The 17145-nt window shown below is 35.7% G+C and overlaps 1 protein-coding gene and 1 non-coding gene across 4 annotated transcripts in view; both read left to right on the forward strand.

Moving 5' to 3' along the window:
- Window positions 1-17145, forward strand: part of LOC115219649 (LIM and senescent cell antigen-like-containing domain protein 1) — a 99369-nt gene that overhangs the window by 47264 nt on the left and 34960 nt on the right. The gene's annotated exons all lie outside the window — the stretch shown is intronic.
- LOC115220051 lies at window positions 15996-16102 on the forward strand. The gene has a single exon (XR_003882436.1). It is a non-coding gene; the product is annotated as a U6 spliceosomal RNA (small nuclear RNA).

Raw genomic sequence — 17145 nt, forward strand, 5'->3', positions numbered from 1 at the left:
GTTTGTATTCTTAAACCAGTGACTAATGATTGTTCACAATGATGATGATGATGACTACCCTTCCACCATCCCATGTTTTTTTTTCTTCTCTTCTGAGGATAAAGCAATACAGTTTGAAAAACCTATATAATGTTCTGATTTGATCTTATATGTATGTATGGTATGCATGGTATGTTGTGTGGATATGTATGTATGTGTGAGTGTTTGGGTGTGTATGTGTGGTTTTTGTGATTAAGAAGTATCTTGCCTTCCTAATCATGTGGTTATGGTCCAGTTCCACTGCTTGGTATCTTAAACAGGTGTGAATGGAATTTTGGTGGACAGAAATTAAATGAAAACCATCATATCTATCTACTTCTCTTTCCCCACTCTCTCTCTCTCTCTTTATTTATATATATAGGCGTAGGAGTGGCTGTGTGGTAAGTAGCTTGTTTACCAACCACATGGTTCCGGGTTCAGTCCCACTGCGTGGCACCTTGGGCAAGTATCTTCTACTATAGCCTCGGGCCGACCAAAGCCTTGTGAGTGGATTTGGTAGACAGAAACTGAAAGAAGCCGTTGTATGTATATGTATATATATATATATATAATATATATATATATATATATATGCGTGGGTGTGTGTTTGTGTGTCTGTGTTGTCCCCTAGCATTGCTTGACCAACCGATGCTAGTGTTTATGTCTCCGTTACTTAACGGTTCGGCAAAACAGACCGATAGAATAAGTACTGGGCTTACAAAAGAATAAGTCCCGGGGTCGAGTTGCTCGATTAAAAAAGGCGGTGCTCCAGCATGGCCACAGTCAAATGACTGAAACAAGTAAAAGAGTATATATATATATATATATGGAAAATAAGTCAAGGTAGAAAATGCTAAAATAATTTCATCATGAAAAACATTTTAGTACTGGTTTCAGTCATTGAGACATTTTCAACGCTTAAGTATGGAAAACAATTAAATTGTGGAAAAATTAAATGAAAAGTCTTTTTAAAAAATATTTCCATAGCATTCAAATACAAGGGGCATTTTCCTTGCTTCTGCCTGTCTCTCTCTTTTTTTGTATTCTTGTGGGTTCAAGATATATTTTGATATATATATATGTATATCATCATCATTGTTGTCGTTTAACATCTGCTTTCCATACTAGCATGGGTTGAACGGTTTGACTGAGGACTGGCGAGCTAGAAGGCTGCACCAGGCTCCAATCTGATCTGGCAAAGTTTCTATAGCTGGATGCCCTTCCTAACGCCAACCACTCCGAGAGTGTAGTGGGTGCTTTTACGTGCCACTGGCACACGGGCCAGTCAGGCGGTTCTAGCAATGACCATGCTCAAAAGGTGTTTTTTATGTGCTACCTGCATGGGAGCCAGTCTGGCAGCACTGGCAACGACCACGTTCGAATGTTATTTTATTCACATGTCACTGGCACATGTGCCAGTTAGGTGACTCTGGCAATGATCACGCTTGAATGGTACTTATTACGTGCCACCGGCATGGGAGCCAATCAGCGGCCTTGGCAACGATCACGCTCAGATGGTGCTTTTAACATTCTACTGGCAAGAATGCCATGTTCCATATATACATATATATATAAATATTAATCTTGGTTTATGATTTGATTTGTTTTGTTACATATTCAGGCGAGGGGATTTCAGGCTGATTGGAGATAAGATAGAGTAGGTAAATAGAATTAGAACAATAAATGAATAAATTGAATAGAGATGATAGAAGAAATTTAAATATGATTAAAGTTAATAAAATAATGGAATATTCATTTATGAGGTATAAATAAAGTTATGAAAATTTGTATATACTCTTTACTCATTTATTTGTTTCAGTCATTTAAATGTGGCTATACTGGAGCACCACCTTTAGTCGAGCAAATCGACCCCAGGACTTATTCTTTGGAAGCCTAGTACTTATTCTATCGGTGACTTTTGCCGAACCGCTAAGTTACGGGGATGTAAACACACCAGCATCTGTTGTCAAGCGATGTTGGTGGGGACAACCACAGAACACATACATACATACATATATATATATATATATTATATATTATATATATATCCATACATATATACGATGGGCTTCTTTCAGTTTCCGTCTACCAAATCCACTCACAAGGCTTTGGTCAGCCCGAGGCTATAATAGAAGAGACTTGCCATGGTCCCACACAGTGGGACTGAACCTGGAACCATGTGGTTTGTGCAAGTATGCATGTATACATATACACACATACATATATGTATCTGTATGTCCATGCACAGAGTCATGCATATACTCACATATATGCATATATCCACACGTACACACATATCCACACATATACATAGATATGTATACATACATACATATACAGGCACACTCACACATACATGTATGAGTATATATATATGCGTTTACACTTTTTACCCATCACCCCTAAGAAGTTAATATAGATCCATGTTGGTCACTTTATTCTGATTGGTTAATGAAATTTTGAATTATTTTGTTTATAGCATTTCAAGGAAAATATATTTGCTTTTAATGGTTTTTATTGTTAATAATAAACAATTATTAACTTCCCAATCTCCATTTTCTTTTTCGTCTCTTACAATCTCTTACAATTAATATATATATATATATATGAATAAAAAATGGAGTTAACGCAGGTGTAATCAAATATTTTCGACACATGTTTCGAAAATTCCACTGATACTATTCAAAAGAATAAATGGTATAAACAATGCAATCTTCTCCTCAGGAAAGTGAAAAAAACGAAACTCATCAATAAGACATTTTAGCAAAAAATGATGGATTTGTATAGCGATAGACAGAACGCTATTAATATTGTTTAAAAAAACGTTATATTTTATAAGTAGCTAACAGAAAGAGTAGGGATATTAATAGTGAATGTTAAATATAAAGGAAATTAAAGTTTAAATTATATATAATGATAGAGACTACTTATATGCACTAAATGTATGTTTTTGCCAATGCTTACATCTGTATGCTCGCTCTATAACCGTGTTTACTAGAGTATTTTTAGAAAAAATAATGAAAAATAGCTCAGAATTGCAGAGAAGACAGAATTTCTTGTCTTTGTCATATGCATATCAGTAAAAATATATATATGTCGAAACAATTTGTTGGCCTTTTATGGTTTTTATAATTATTTGTTATATAATATTATGTTATGCTATATATTATATTCATAGTATTTAATGTAATATTGTAATATAAATAAATTATTGGATTGTCAATAAAATATCTCTAATTTATCTGTATTATTGAATTATACCAATATTTATGTGGTATCCAACTGAAGTACCAGTGAATTGGATGTTTAACCCTTTCATTACCAACCCGGCTGAAACCGGCTCTGGCTCTGAGTACAAATGTCTTGTTTCCATAAGTTTTGAATTAAAATCTTCCACCAAACCTTAGTCACAATTTATGTTCCTAACACTAGCTGAATGATAACTAAGTTATTTTACTAAATTCTTTGTTATATTTAAAGTAATTGAAAAAACACAGAGCATTTCAAAAGAAATACAGCAACGAAAGGGTTAACACACTCCTTTGAAGGATTTCTTTTCCTCAGTTTGTGTTTTCTTATGTCTTCACAGATGGAAGACATTGTGTGATACCTGTGACTAACTGTTACCATCATGCAAGTAATGTCATTCATTTCCAATCTTCCATGAAAATATATGCAGTCATGGGGAAACTGTTGCCTGGAAATAGAAGAGCAACCAGCTGTAGGAAATCTGTCTCTCTGAATTCTGTCTAATCCATGCAGGCTCGGAAAAGAGAACATTTTGCTATTTAAACTGGCCAGGTCATACCTCTCAAACCTACCCTACAATGTCATTTCAGAAAATAAACAGTCACATCATTGAAATCTCGAAGCTACAAGATAGTGCATGATTAATTCAAAATAACGTGAATAATAGATATTACATTTGACTGAGTGATCTGATAGCTATGATGATGATGACAATGGTGATGATGATGATGATGATACAAGAACATGGGTCAGGGTAGTTGAGTTTGGGACTTTTGGTTATAATAGACATCAAAATATTACAGTATCCTCAAAACGTTATATATTTGGATGGCTGTTGACGAAAGAGGCCAATAGAATAAGTACCAGACTTTAAAAAAAAGGTACTGGGGTAGGTTCATTTGACTAAAAATTCTTCAAGGCAGTGCTCCAGCATGGCTGCAGTTTTAATGACTGACACATTGATATGTGCACTGTTACACACACATGCATACACACATATATACACTCACACCTACTCTTTATATTTTCCGTAATTTAGTATTTTATTTAAAAGAAATTTTTTTTTTTGCATGGTACCAGCACTAGGGATGTCACACTGCCTAGTAACATCATTTATGTTGGTGCCATGAAAAAAAAAGAAAGACCCAATACACTCTGTAAAGTGGTTGTTGTTAGGAAGGGCATCCAGCCATTGAAACCTTGCCGAAGTAGACATTGGAGCATGATGTACTCCTTGGACCTGTTAGATCCTGTTGAAGCATCCAACCCATGCCAACATGGAAGACAAATGTTAAAAGATGATGACGATGATGATGATCTTCTTCTTCTTCTTCTTTTTTTCATCTTCTTTTCTTCTTCTTCTTCTTCTTCTTCTCATTATTATTGTTGTTGTTGTTATCATCATCATCATCATTATCATCATTATTATTATTAAATATCAAGGATCACACTCTCTCTAATTGGTGTTCACAAAGACTCTATATCCCTTTATTATAATTTTCATTTTTGTTTTTAAAGGCAAATGCTGCATTGAGACATGCATGCCTTTCTAAAAGGAAATGGAGCATATTGGGTTTTAACTGCTATAATTTAAAATTCTATTGCAACCTTGCCCATCCCACCCTGCTTTACGCATACTTCCTGTGTTGCTGAAATCACAGGAAGATCATATATTTGATACACATATTATATAACATCAAATATATTGGGTAGTGTTGTTGTTGTGTTGTTGTGTTGATTATGCACAGGACCGGCTGCATATTACAGAAGTGGGCCACACAAAACTTTCAGTGAGCCAAGGTGAGATGTACCGTGAAACATAAGCATATATATAATATAATGAAACCGCAATTCTTGCTAATTACAGTTACCCAGGGTTTTTTATTATTATTATTATAACATTATCTTTGCTCTCTTAGCTGACAGACCATAGTTAAGTTCCAGGTTCTGTAATTTTGTAAATAAGGGGTTCAACTTTGGTTCTATGTTAGCGTGTGTATATAAGAATTGTTTGCATAATGAGATAAAAAAACCCAAGGCTGTGTAGATATTAGAGCATTTATAGATAGGTCTTACAGCTGTTTCTAGGATATTTATTAATTATATCCCTTCATTGGAGATGATGTGAGAGGATGGTTAAGTAGTAGTTAGTTTAGATGGGATACAAAATAGAGAGTGAGGTGGAGGAAAGAAAATAAATGCAAGATATGTAGGGATATTGAATTTGTAGATCCATTTTTTAGGTGTATATATATATATTATATATACTCCTTGGAACTTTCAGATCCTGTTGAAGCATCCAACCTATGCTTCTTCTTCTTCTTCTTCTTCTTCTTCTTCTTCTTCTTCTTCTTCTTCTTCTTCTTCTTCTCTTCTTCTTCTTCTTCTCTTCTTCTTCTTCTTCTTCTTCTTCTTCTTCTCTTCTTCTTCTTCTTCTTCTTCTCTTCTTCTTCTTCTTCTTCTTCTTCTTCTTATTATCTTCTTCTTCTTCTTCTTCTTCTTCTTCTTATTCTTCTCTTCTTCTTCGTCTTCTTCTTTTCTCTGCTTATAGCTTATTCTTCTATTCTTTTTGCTTCTCTCTTCTTCTATTCTGCTTATATCTTATTCTATATATATATGTGTATATATATATATATATATATATATATATATATATTTATGGTTGTCTTTGTGGCTGAGTTCCCCCCCTCCACACTTGACTACCAATGTTGGTGTGCTTATGTCCCCGTAACTTAGCAGTTCAGCAAAAGTGACCAATAGAATAAGTACTAGGCTTACAAAGAATGGGTCGTGGGGTTAATTTGTTCACCTAAAACCCTTCGTGGTGGTGCTCCGACATAGCCACAGTCAAATGACTGAAACAAGTAAAAGAATATATATATTACACTCACACACACAACACACACACATGCACACACAGAGATACACATGCATGCATATATCCGCACATGGTGGGTGTAAGCACAAGTGTGAGGTCATGAAGTTTGCTTCCCAACCAGCTGGCATCAGATTCAGTCCACACATCCACTGCACTAAAAGGTAGGACACACTATTAAATAATGTTGTCCTAGATACACAAATGAGCATTGCATGATTAAGACTGAAATACCTTTGCTTACTATTAATTATTAGTCTTCACAATCAGGGCTAACCTGAAGCTCCACAACAACAGGACTAGACAAACAAAGGATCTTCTTATATGACCATTCAATGTGCTAGAGATAGTAACAAAACAAAGAAAAGAAACCTATGACATATTGAATAAGATAGAACAAGAGATATGTCTTTAAAATATAAACAAGTAGGTGCAGGCGTGGCTGTGTGGTGAGAAGTTTGCTTCCGAACCACATGGTGCCAGTTCAGTCTCACTGCAAGGCACTTTGGGCAAAGTGTTCTCTACTATAGGCCTGTGCCAACCAAAGCGTAATAAGTGGATTTCACAGACAGAAATGAAAAGAAAACCATCATTTTCTCTCTCTCTCTCTCTCTCTCTCTCACATTATATATGTATACTCTCTCTTTCTCCTTTCAATTTCCTAACCATGTGGTCTTGGGTTGGGTCCCACTGAGTGGCATCTTAGGCAAGTGTTTTCTGTTATAGTGTCAAACCAACCAAAGTCTTGTGAGTGGGTTAGGTAGATGGAAACTGAAAGAAGCCCATTATAATATGTATATGTATGTCTTCCCTTTCCTAGGCATCGTATGATGGTTGTAAAAGAGCGTTATCATCGTACAAGCTAGAGTGTTCATTTACACAATTTTCTATAAAAAAAAAGATGCCTAGCAATGGGAAAATATTACTTTGCTTAGAAACAAGAGTAGATTGATGACAAGAAGGGCATCCGACCATAGAAAATATGCTTCAATAAATTCCGTCTGATCTATGCCAGCATGAAAAGTGGATATTAAATGATAATAGTACCATAATAGTCATGAATATAGTACCATTTATTAAATACATCTTGGTTTGAAGGCTTCAGTTGTCTCAAAATGCAAAACACAAACATACATATAACACAGAATTGTACACCTTCAATGAAAATAGATAATCTACTATAATCCAATGTAATAGTAGTAATAATGTTAATGAGCTTATTGTATGCAGTGAGCAGGTGCACCACAGCTTGTTGGAATAGAAGAAACTGAAAGCAATAGTTAGTTTTTTTTAATATTTCATTATTATATAAAATAATATATAATTTAAAAATGATAATCTAAAAATGCAATTAAGTTTATTGTTGTTTATTTCTGAACCTTTTTGTTACCATATTTTCTATTGAAATATGCTGCCTTTAAGTCAATTAATTTTGTAAATAATGAAGAATTTAATAAAATAATTTGGCCATTATTAAAATGGTGTTTGGAATATAAATTAACCCTGAATCCCGATGGCAGGTTTTAATTTAGATCACTTTGAACTGGATGCTTTTATCATAGGTCCAGAGGTGGTCTGAGGCAAAAATTGTTGATAAAAGAGGGTGGCTGCAGTGCTGGATTAACCATTATGCAAAATAAACATATACTTCAGCCATCAAGGGAAGGAGGGGGCACCACAGAAATGGTTAATGGTTTACAGTACAAAAGAAATCATTTGGAACTTGCTAAAACAATATTTAAATGATTGGAAATATAATTTTGAAGTGTTCATGGTGTCATAGTGAGGATATAAATAAAATTAGACTATACAAAAATAAACATTATTTTTCTATCTTACTCTGTTGTGTCTGGGGAGAGTCATTTTCTTTTTGTGCCTTATAATATAACACACACACCAGTAAAATTTCCACTTTTTTTTCTTATTTTTATTTTCCTAAAATTTTCGTTGCGTCTTGCAACCTTTTCAATAGTTTTGACTCTGTCCATTATTTACACTGCGTTCCCTTTTTCTAGCTTACTGTTTTGTTTCATTTTGAAAAATAAAAATTAATTTTATGGTTTAGTATTGTTTATATTTTGAATTACATATATCTAGGGACACTAAAATCTTAAGTTCTTAGGGCCTCTATGTGTCTTTAACCCTTTTGATACCAATCCAGCTGAAACCACCTCTGGCTCTGTAGTACAAATGTCTTGTTTTCAAAAGTTCTGAATTAAAATATTTGACCAAACTTTATTAAGTTATTTTACTAAATTCTTGGCTATATTTAAAATTAATTGAAAGAAACACAGAACATCTCAACAGAAATATGGTAACAAAAGGGTTAATCCAGCCCTGGATATAAACGATTGCAGTGTGGAAAGCATATATTAGCCATTCAAAAACATACAAAGGCTGTTAACTTCAGTTAAATATTTATTATTTGGTGTCAAATTTCTCATCTCATGAACTGTGACCTGACTTGGTCACTGACATGATTTCACTGCATCTCGGCATATTAAATGACTGAAAAGTTTCTCTGCTAGTTCCTCAACAGTTACAATGGGATTTTGTTCCACCAGGGTTTGCAGGACATCCTTGTCAAGCTCTACTGATCTTCCAGGACGAGACTCATCTTATAGGCTGTAGTCTCTGGCTCAGAATTTCTGGAACCCCGTTGACACTAGCTTACGCTTATTGTCCAATCCCCATATACTGCATTAATATTCCTTGCACTTTCTGTTGCATTGTTGCCTTTATTGAACTCATAAAGCAAAATATGTCAAAGATGCTCCTTTGTCACTTCCATTATAGCTTTGAAAATGTAACTGTTAAAATCGAATTGCACTCTTCAAAACTTGCACTAAGAATAAGGACAACGTAAAATTAATACCTGCTTTTATAGCAAGTTGATGCAGGTAGTTTATCCCGTTCCCCTCTGATTTTTAGTTCATGCAATTGAAAAAACCACTTTATTTATGGGATGACCCAATACTAGTTGAGCACTGGGGTTGATGTAATCAACTTAGACCTTCCCCTGAAATTGCTGGCTTTGTTCCAAAATTTGAGACCAACGTGTCCAGTGTTTCTCAACCAGTTTTTACCTATAGATCCCTTTGATTCCTATTTTACATGGAAGGACCCTCAAAGCCTTTCCATGTTTTGAAAAAATCCCATTATATTTTTGTAATTAAATATTATTAGGGATTGTATCAAAAAATTGTTAAAATGTTTTGTGAATTGTACATGTAAAACCAATTTATTGCCCCAAAACTTGAGCAATAAAATCTTATATGGACCCTCAAGGGTCATGTTGAGAACTTGTACTATAATTGTTTTAGCTTCAAACACACTGGCTCGGATCAAATCACTTGTCTGACATGTCTGCCTCTGAAATATACACTAAAACCCATCCCTAATTTTAATCATGATATTAGTATAAAAACATAGAAGAAAGAAAAATGCCTTCTATGTATATTTATAAATGGAATTTTATGGTATTTAAGAAAAAAATTATCTGCCTATTCATAATGACTTTTTTTTATCATCATCACACCAGTTAATTTGCTTATTACTTAATTTGATATTTTTGTGGTTTGTGATGCTCTCTTTCTCATTGCTTCAGTTTGAATAAAATTTGTGTGAATGTGTCACATCAAATTCTTGGGCTGTAGAAGAAAACAGATTGACCCAGGTCAGTGCCAATTAAAATGGCCTGTGTCCCATTCATTTTTAAACATGAGAGGATGTGAACAGAAGGAAATCTACCTGTTATTTCTAGCCCTTGGAGGGCTGGTGTTTTTTTAATCCATATTATACAAGAAGACCTATGATCAAAAGCATTCTAGACTTGACCAACCTGTCTCTAAACATACAGGACTACACTGTCTTAATGTGTCTTTTTTTTTTTTCACGTGGTATGATGGAATTTGAGACAGACTTTCCTGCTTTGCCAACCAGGAATCAAAACAAAACTCAGAAAATTTGAAAATTTGCTCATTGAGCAGACATTCTACCTGTGATCTTCCAGTCTTAATGTATATTTAGAATTACATTTACCAATGTGTCATCATCATCATTATCATCATCCTTTTATGCCCACTTTTTTATGCTGGTATGATGGCATGGGTGGGTCATCACAGATTGAACCAGTTTTTTACCAAAGTTATAGTCCTCCTAGTTGTGTCAGGAATCACATCTTGGCTGGATGCTAATCTTATCATCAACCACTTTACGCTGTACAAGGTGTATTTTGTCATGGCACCAACACTGCAGAAGTTGTCTTGTCCATGGCATCACTTGACCCCTTGCAGGCAGATTTAGTACTGACAGTCTGTGCTGTGTACCAGTATTAGGCTGTCCAGTAACTACATAATTTTTCATACAAGGAATTTTACAGTGTATTTACAGATTCTTCTCAATGTGGTGTATCTGAAAACACTGTGCCACACAGAGTGAGACATCACACTGCTTAGACACACAGTGTTTCAATGCGGTCAGGACTCCTTTCCATCTGCAATGAGTTAAGAGGCCTTTTTATCTGATACTACCTTAATTTGATTGCTGACCAACCACTTTTATGGTCAAAATGCTTAGCGGTATTTCGTCTGCCATTGCATTCTGAGTTCAAATTCCGCCAAGGTCATCTTTGCCTTTCATTCTTTCGGAGTCAATAAATTAAGTACCAGTAAAAGACTGGGGTCGATGTAATCAATTTAACCCCTCTCTCCAAATTTCAACCCTTGTGCCTATAGTAGAAAGGGTTTTATATATATCATCATCATCATCATTTAAGATCTTTTCCATACTGGCATGGGTTGGACAGTTTAACCAGAGCTGCACCAGGTTTCAGTTTGATTTGACTTCGTTTCTATGGTTGGATGCTCTTCCTGGTGCCAACCATTTTACAGAGTGTGCTGGGTGCATTTTACATGGACCAGTCCTGGTGCTTTAGAAACACAGAAAATATAATTGGTATTTCTAAGCTTTATATTCTCCATTTCCCAGCATACAATTCAAATTTTTCAGATCAAAATATACAGCCAAAGATGGTAGGTTGACTTATACACCAAGATGATTTGGGGGGACCAAACATTTCATGAGAAACACAGCAGGATTTGGAAAGATAGTGAGGATGTTTGAATGTTTACAATATATAACCTGTCAACTTGTATGCTGGAAAATATGGTACTCACATTGGCTTGCTGAAATGTGTATATATTATATAAAGCTTAAAAATACTCTTTACTCTTTTACTTGTTTCAGTCATTTGACTGCGGCCATGCTGGAGCACTGCCTTTGGTCGAGCAAATCGACCCCAGAACTTATTCTTTGGAAGCCTAGTACTTATTCTATCGGTCTGTTTTGCCAAACTGCTAAGTTACGGGAACGTAAGCACACCAGCATCAGTTGTCAAGTGATGTTGGAGGGACAAACACAGACACTCAAACACGTACATATACATATATATGACGGGCTTCTTCCAGTTTCCGTCTACCAAATCCACTCACAAGGCTTTGGTCGGCCCAAGGCTATAGTAGAAGACACTTGCCCAAGGTGCCACACAGTGGGACTGAACCCAGAACCATGTGGTTAGTAAGCAAGCTACTTACCACACAGCCACTCTTGCATTGCATTTCTTATTAGTATATAACGTGGCTCAAATTCTACCTGCTAGCGTGCCCAGCAATATGATAGTTGTTTTCAAACTGCACAGGATATAGGAGTGGAATGTGGAAGCAGCCCAAACTATTTGGTAATGTGTCATGCCTTCCAGCAGAATTTTAATTTATATCTATATAGGTGCAGTATGGCCAAATGCTTTATTAAGTTCATTTTGCAACCATGAGGTACTAGCTTTGCATGGTATTTTGGACAAACATCATTTTCTGTAGCCTTGGGTCTATCTGTACAGTACTTCACTGTTTTTGTTGTGTAATGTGGGTCATTTCACTTTCTAATAAGTGAGAATTTGTCAGAAGGCCTCCAGGAAAGCGAAATGACCCACGTTACACGACGAAAACAGTGAAGTTTCGGGGTAACAGTCGGGTGCTTTGGGGATACATAAAAAGTGATGGTTCAAAAAAGTTGGTTAAAATTGACAGTAACTTGAACAGTGCCAAATACATCCCAGTTGCTGAAGGACAATTTGATACCAAACTTGGATGAAGGTGAGATTTTTCAGTATGGCAGAGCTCCATTCCACAGATTGTGTGCAACACAACAGAATCTGGCTGATGAAGGTGTTACTATATTAAAAGATTGGCCAACACAGAGCCCTAACTTAAATATCATCAAGCAAACGTGGATAGAACTAAAGAGAAGAGTTTGTCAGAAGAATCCACTCAATCTTGAAGAGTTGTGGAAGCTCATCCACAATGGCACCTCATACCTGTGGTGAAAATAGTGAGGGATTTCTTTACATTGCTTCCCAGGCACATTGAAGCAATTACTCCAGCTAATGGAAGCCACACGAAATATTAACAATGTACAGTAACTTGTTGAAATAGACATTATGTAATATATTTTCATTATATACATTTTTTCTGTTTTATAACACTGTATCTTGATTGGTTTATGTGAAGTGGCTGAAAACTTTTGCACTGCCATTTTTGGTGGTCGTCTCTCATTTTCACCCCACATTCAAAATCCCTACTACAAAATCATTAGTATGGAAATGGCTACAACGGGGCCAATGTTTCATCTGTAAAAAACGCAATGCGAAGCATCCACTTATAAGTTGGCAATTTGTAGAAATTTACAATAGTTTTTAAGTAACCAAAGACTTTTGCATGGTACTGTACCTTGTGAGTAAAACTGGGTAGAGAAACTGATATAGAAAACTATCAGATTAATTGTATGTGTGATACATACAATTTTGAATGTTGTGATTATTTAATTTTAGAATGACATTGTAGACTAGGTGTGAGGGACCAGATATGGCCAGTTTAAATACTAAAATGTTACGGGTTCACTTCTATAGAATGCTTAGCTACTTACACATTAATTCGGAGACAATTCTGTTGGTTGAACTGGATCCTCATTATCAAACAACGGAGGTCAACTACTATGTATGTGTGTGCATGTGAGGCTTTTGCATAAGGTCAGCCTGAGGTTTTGTAGAAGGTACTGCAAAATGGGATTGGTCCCAGACCCTCAAGGTAGCAAAGTAAGCTTTTTAACCATGTTTTTGTGTTTGAAAAATTCCCTCAGAGAGTGGAGGTGGTTCTGGTCTATATACATTATATATTATGAATGTGTTATCTGTGTGTCTATTTATATGCTTTACGCGGGTATAAATGTTTTAAATTATGTATGTGTGTATCTCACACACACACACACATGTGTATTTATGTTGTGTATATATATATGTTAGTGTGTCTGTGATTCTTTAAAAATATACTAGTGTGTGTGTGTTCCTATAGTAAAAGTAAAGCAAGTTATGTTGACAAAGCATTTCACACAGTTATAGACCATAAATCCCTCTTTCCATTTATACTTACACGCATAAATAGATACCTACATAAACGAACAACATATATACATATAAATGGTGTATAATATTTTTATTGTGTTTAACCAACGCTGTTAACCCCCCATAAAATTATTTGGGTTAGCATATGTGATGCTTGACTAATTGCTCGACAAACCAGCTACAATGTAGGTTATTTTATCCAGCTGGGTGTAGAGGTCTGGTGGGTTCTGCAAGAGAATAATAAGATAATAATGTCCTGTTTCATAGAATTATTATACACACCTTAAATACTTCGCTGGTCTGACACGCTTATATTATGTACACTGCTGTGTCGTTCTCTTTGTAGTTTTAGCCCAGAAGATCGGCGCTGGTTAAGTAGACCTTATAATCAAAAATGTACCAGTTTTGACCAACTTGTCGTGTTTTGTTTATCTTTCTATCTCTCAGTCATTGGACTGAAGCCATGACCGGACACTGCCTCGAAAGTTTTTAGTCGAACGAATCATGAATCGACAGCAGTAATTATTTTAAAGCCTGGTGTTTATTTTATTTGTTTCTAAGTTGTGGAGGCCTAAACAAACCAGCACCGTTTGTCAAGCTGGGTGGGAAACAAACACAGACACACACATAACATAGACACATACATTAGAGACACACACACATACATACACACACACACACACATGTGTGTGCGCGCATGCGAGTGAGACAAGCTTCTTTCAGTTCTTCTACGAAAGTCACTCACTAGGCTTTGGTTGGCCCAGGGTAAAAGACATTTGTCCAAGGTGCCATGCAGTGGAACTGAACCTGGAACCATGTGGTTGAGAAGCATACTTCTTACCATATAACAGGGAAGATTGGATGATGTGGACATAGATACAGTACCTAGAATAAAGATAGGTGGTCATTGTTGGAATGTCTCTGATCATTAATCTGCTCCTTCAAGGTTGACCTGGAACTATGAGATCTCTGTGCAGTTGCATGATCTGTTAGAAATAGCTGGCAAATCTCTTGGTGTGTGATTGAGAAATTCACTTCTCAACCACATGGTTTCAGTTTCAGTCCCACTGTGTGGCACCTTGGGCAAGTGTCTTCTATCATATCCCTGGGTTGACCAAAACCTTGTATGTGAATCCGGTGGACGATAATTGAAAGAAGCCCACTGTTTGTGTGTGTGTGTATATATTCGGTTGGTGCATAATCATTGCGGCTTTTTTTCAATAAATTTTATTCAACAAAAATTTAAACAAAACGCCAAGCAGAAATTGAAGCAGATGGTGAATATGCTCCAGAATAATCATTTAAAGATGTTTTTATTAAATAAAATTTATTGAAAAAAAGCCACAATAATTATGCACCAACCTAATATATATATATATTGTCAGACAAGAGAAGTTAGAAAATAGATGTTTTGTATATATGTATTTGTACCAATGTCTGTATATTGATGTCTCCTTGTCTTGACATTGTAGCATCACTGTCATACCAAGCAGTGTCATTCATTTCCAATAATCTGCAAAAATATTCTGGACACTAGGTAGAAAATCTGCTTCAATAAACTCTGTCTGACCCATACAAATATGGAATGTAGTTATTAAATAATAATGATGACAACAAAAATGATAATGATGTAGGTAGGGCTTAGAAAAGAAGGGATATTGCATAATGTGGCAAAATATAAGTGTAAATAGACGAGATGGTTATAGATCTGCTTTATCAGAACTGACCTGAGTTTAAACAATAAGAAACTATTTGCTGAATTCAACAAAAAAGAAAACCTTCATTTATCAACTAAAGCAGTTCCACCACTAACCACCCCAAAAAGCTCCAATTCTGTCACACGATGGCTTTAAGCTGGGAATTTTACATACATATGTGAAACTATTCTAATCCTAAAAATGAAGAGAAAACAAGAAAACTTGTTCACTATGTCAATCAGACCGACTTTTACACCATGCTAGAGCAGGTGTGGGAAGAAATAAAAACAAAAAAAAAAAAAAAATTAATAAATAAATTTACAAAAGGCAACTGTTGTAGGTGGAATGAAAAATGCAGTTTCTGAGTGACATGATTACTTCAAGGGTAAAGCTTTACTTTCCATATATTTTATCTATGTTCTTTCATTTTAGAATTTGTCTTTGTAAAAATTTTGATCTGAACCTGTGTGCTTAATGAAACCAACATTGTTATATTTTGGAAGTGTTATGCTAAAGCCTGTAAACACAGGTTGTTATTTGTCTATATTCTTTCTGTATTCCATCAGTATTTCTCAACCAATTTTTACTTATTGGACCCCTTTGATTCCTATTTTACTCTGATTAACCCTTTACTTTGATATCATGGGATAATTATGAATGAGTGTCCCTATCATAATAAGCAGTGTCTCATGTTATCAATGTACTAGCTACGGTGGTACATATTCTAAAATTGGAATGATACAGAGAAGATTAGCATGGCCCCTGCGCAAGGATGACACGTAAATTCATGAAGCATTCCATATTTTCTAGGTAGTGGGTAGCGATTTTCTTCACTACTTCATGGAGTGTCGACCCTACCTGGCGCGAGTCCCAGGCTCAGCTGGCTCTGGCTGACAGTACCTAGTATGGGCCCCTATCCAGGGTTACGGAAAGGAGACAACCTTCAAAAAAATCCGGTGTGGAGCCCCTTAGGCAGTTTAGTGTTCGACTCAACACTCTTCTGGCAGCTCCTGCAACCAAGCTGGTGCCAAATGTAATGCTCTGCACTCCTTTGGACTACGTCAGCAAGGTCAAGAGAGGAATCCTGACGATTGGGCTACCCAGGATTTTCTTACATCTAGCCGAGGCCTGTGCAAAACTGGGGAGGGAAATGGAGAGGACATGAAGTGTAAAAACTAGACTGGATTAGTTTATGCGCAACTCCATTGTCTTTTGAGACAAAAGGATGCCAACAACAACAACAACATGTTTCCAATCTTCTATGGAAACATATCTGACAATGAGTAAATATTTCTTTGCTTTGGAAGCAGGTGAAGATTGTTGACAGGAAGGACATCTAACCATAGAAAATCTGATTTTAATGAATTCCATCTGACCCATGCAGGCATGGAAAGTGGATGTTAAAATACATTGAGGAACATGCAATACCCTATATATATACTGATGAGTTGAGTCTAACCTATATATAGCTTGGAAGCTCCTCGTTAAAATATTACACTAGAAGCTCTCACAAAAATTATATAACATATACACCATTTAATTATTATAAGGCCCCTGTGGATTATGAAGCACTAAGCTATATTTAGCTTGTTTAGCTTAGGTTTAAATCTGGCACTGTGAGCATGTTGAGCAGTTCTTTTTGGTTTGGAGCAATTAAATTCTTCAACCAAAGTTTCTTTCTATGTTATTTTGAGATTGGAAAGAATGTTTCTCTCTCTTTCTCGTCTTTTGCTTCCCTTTCTCTTTCTCATTTCTTTTTCTTCTCTCTCTTTCTCTCTCCCATTCTCTATGTCTTTCTCATTTCTCCTATTTCTCTCTCTTTTTTGTTTTCTATTTGACTTCTCTTTCTC

This window comes from Octopus sinensis, linkage group LG15, assembly GCF_006345805.1.
Source record: "Octopus sinensis linkage group LG15, ASM634580v1, whole genome shotgun sequence".
NCBI lineage: Eukaryota > Metazoa > Mollusca > Cephalopoda > Octopoda > Octopodidae > Octopus > Octopus sinensis.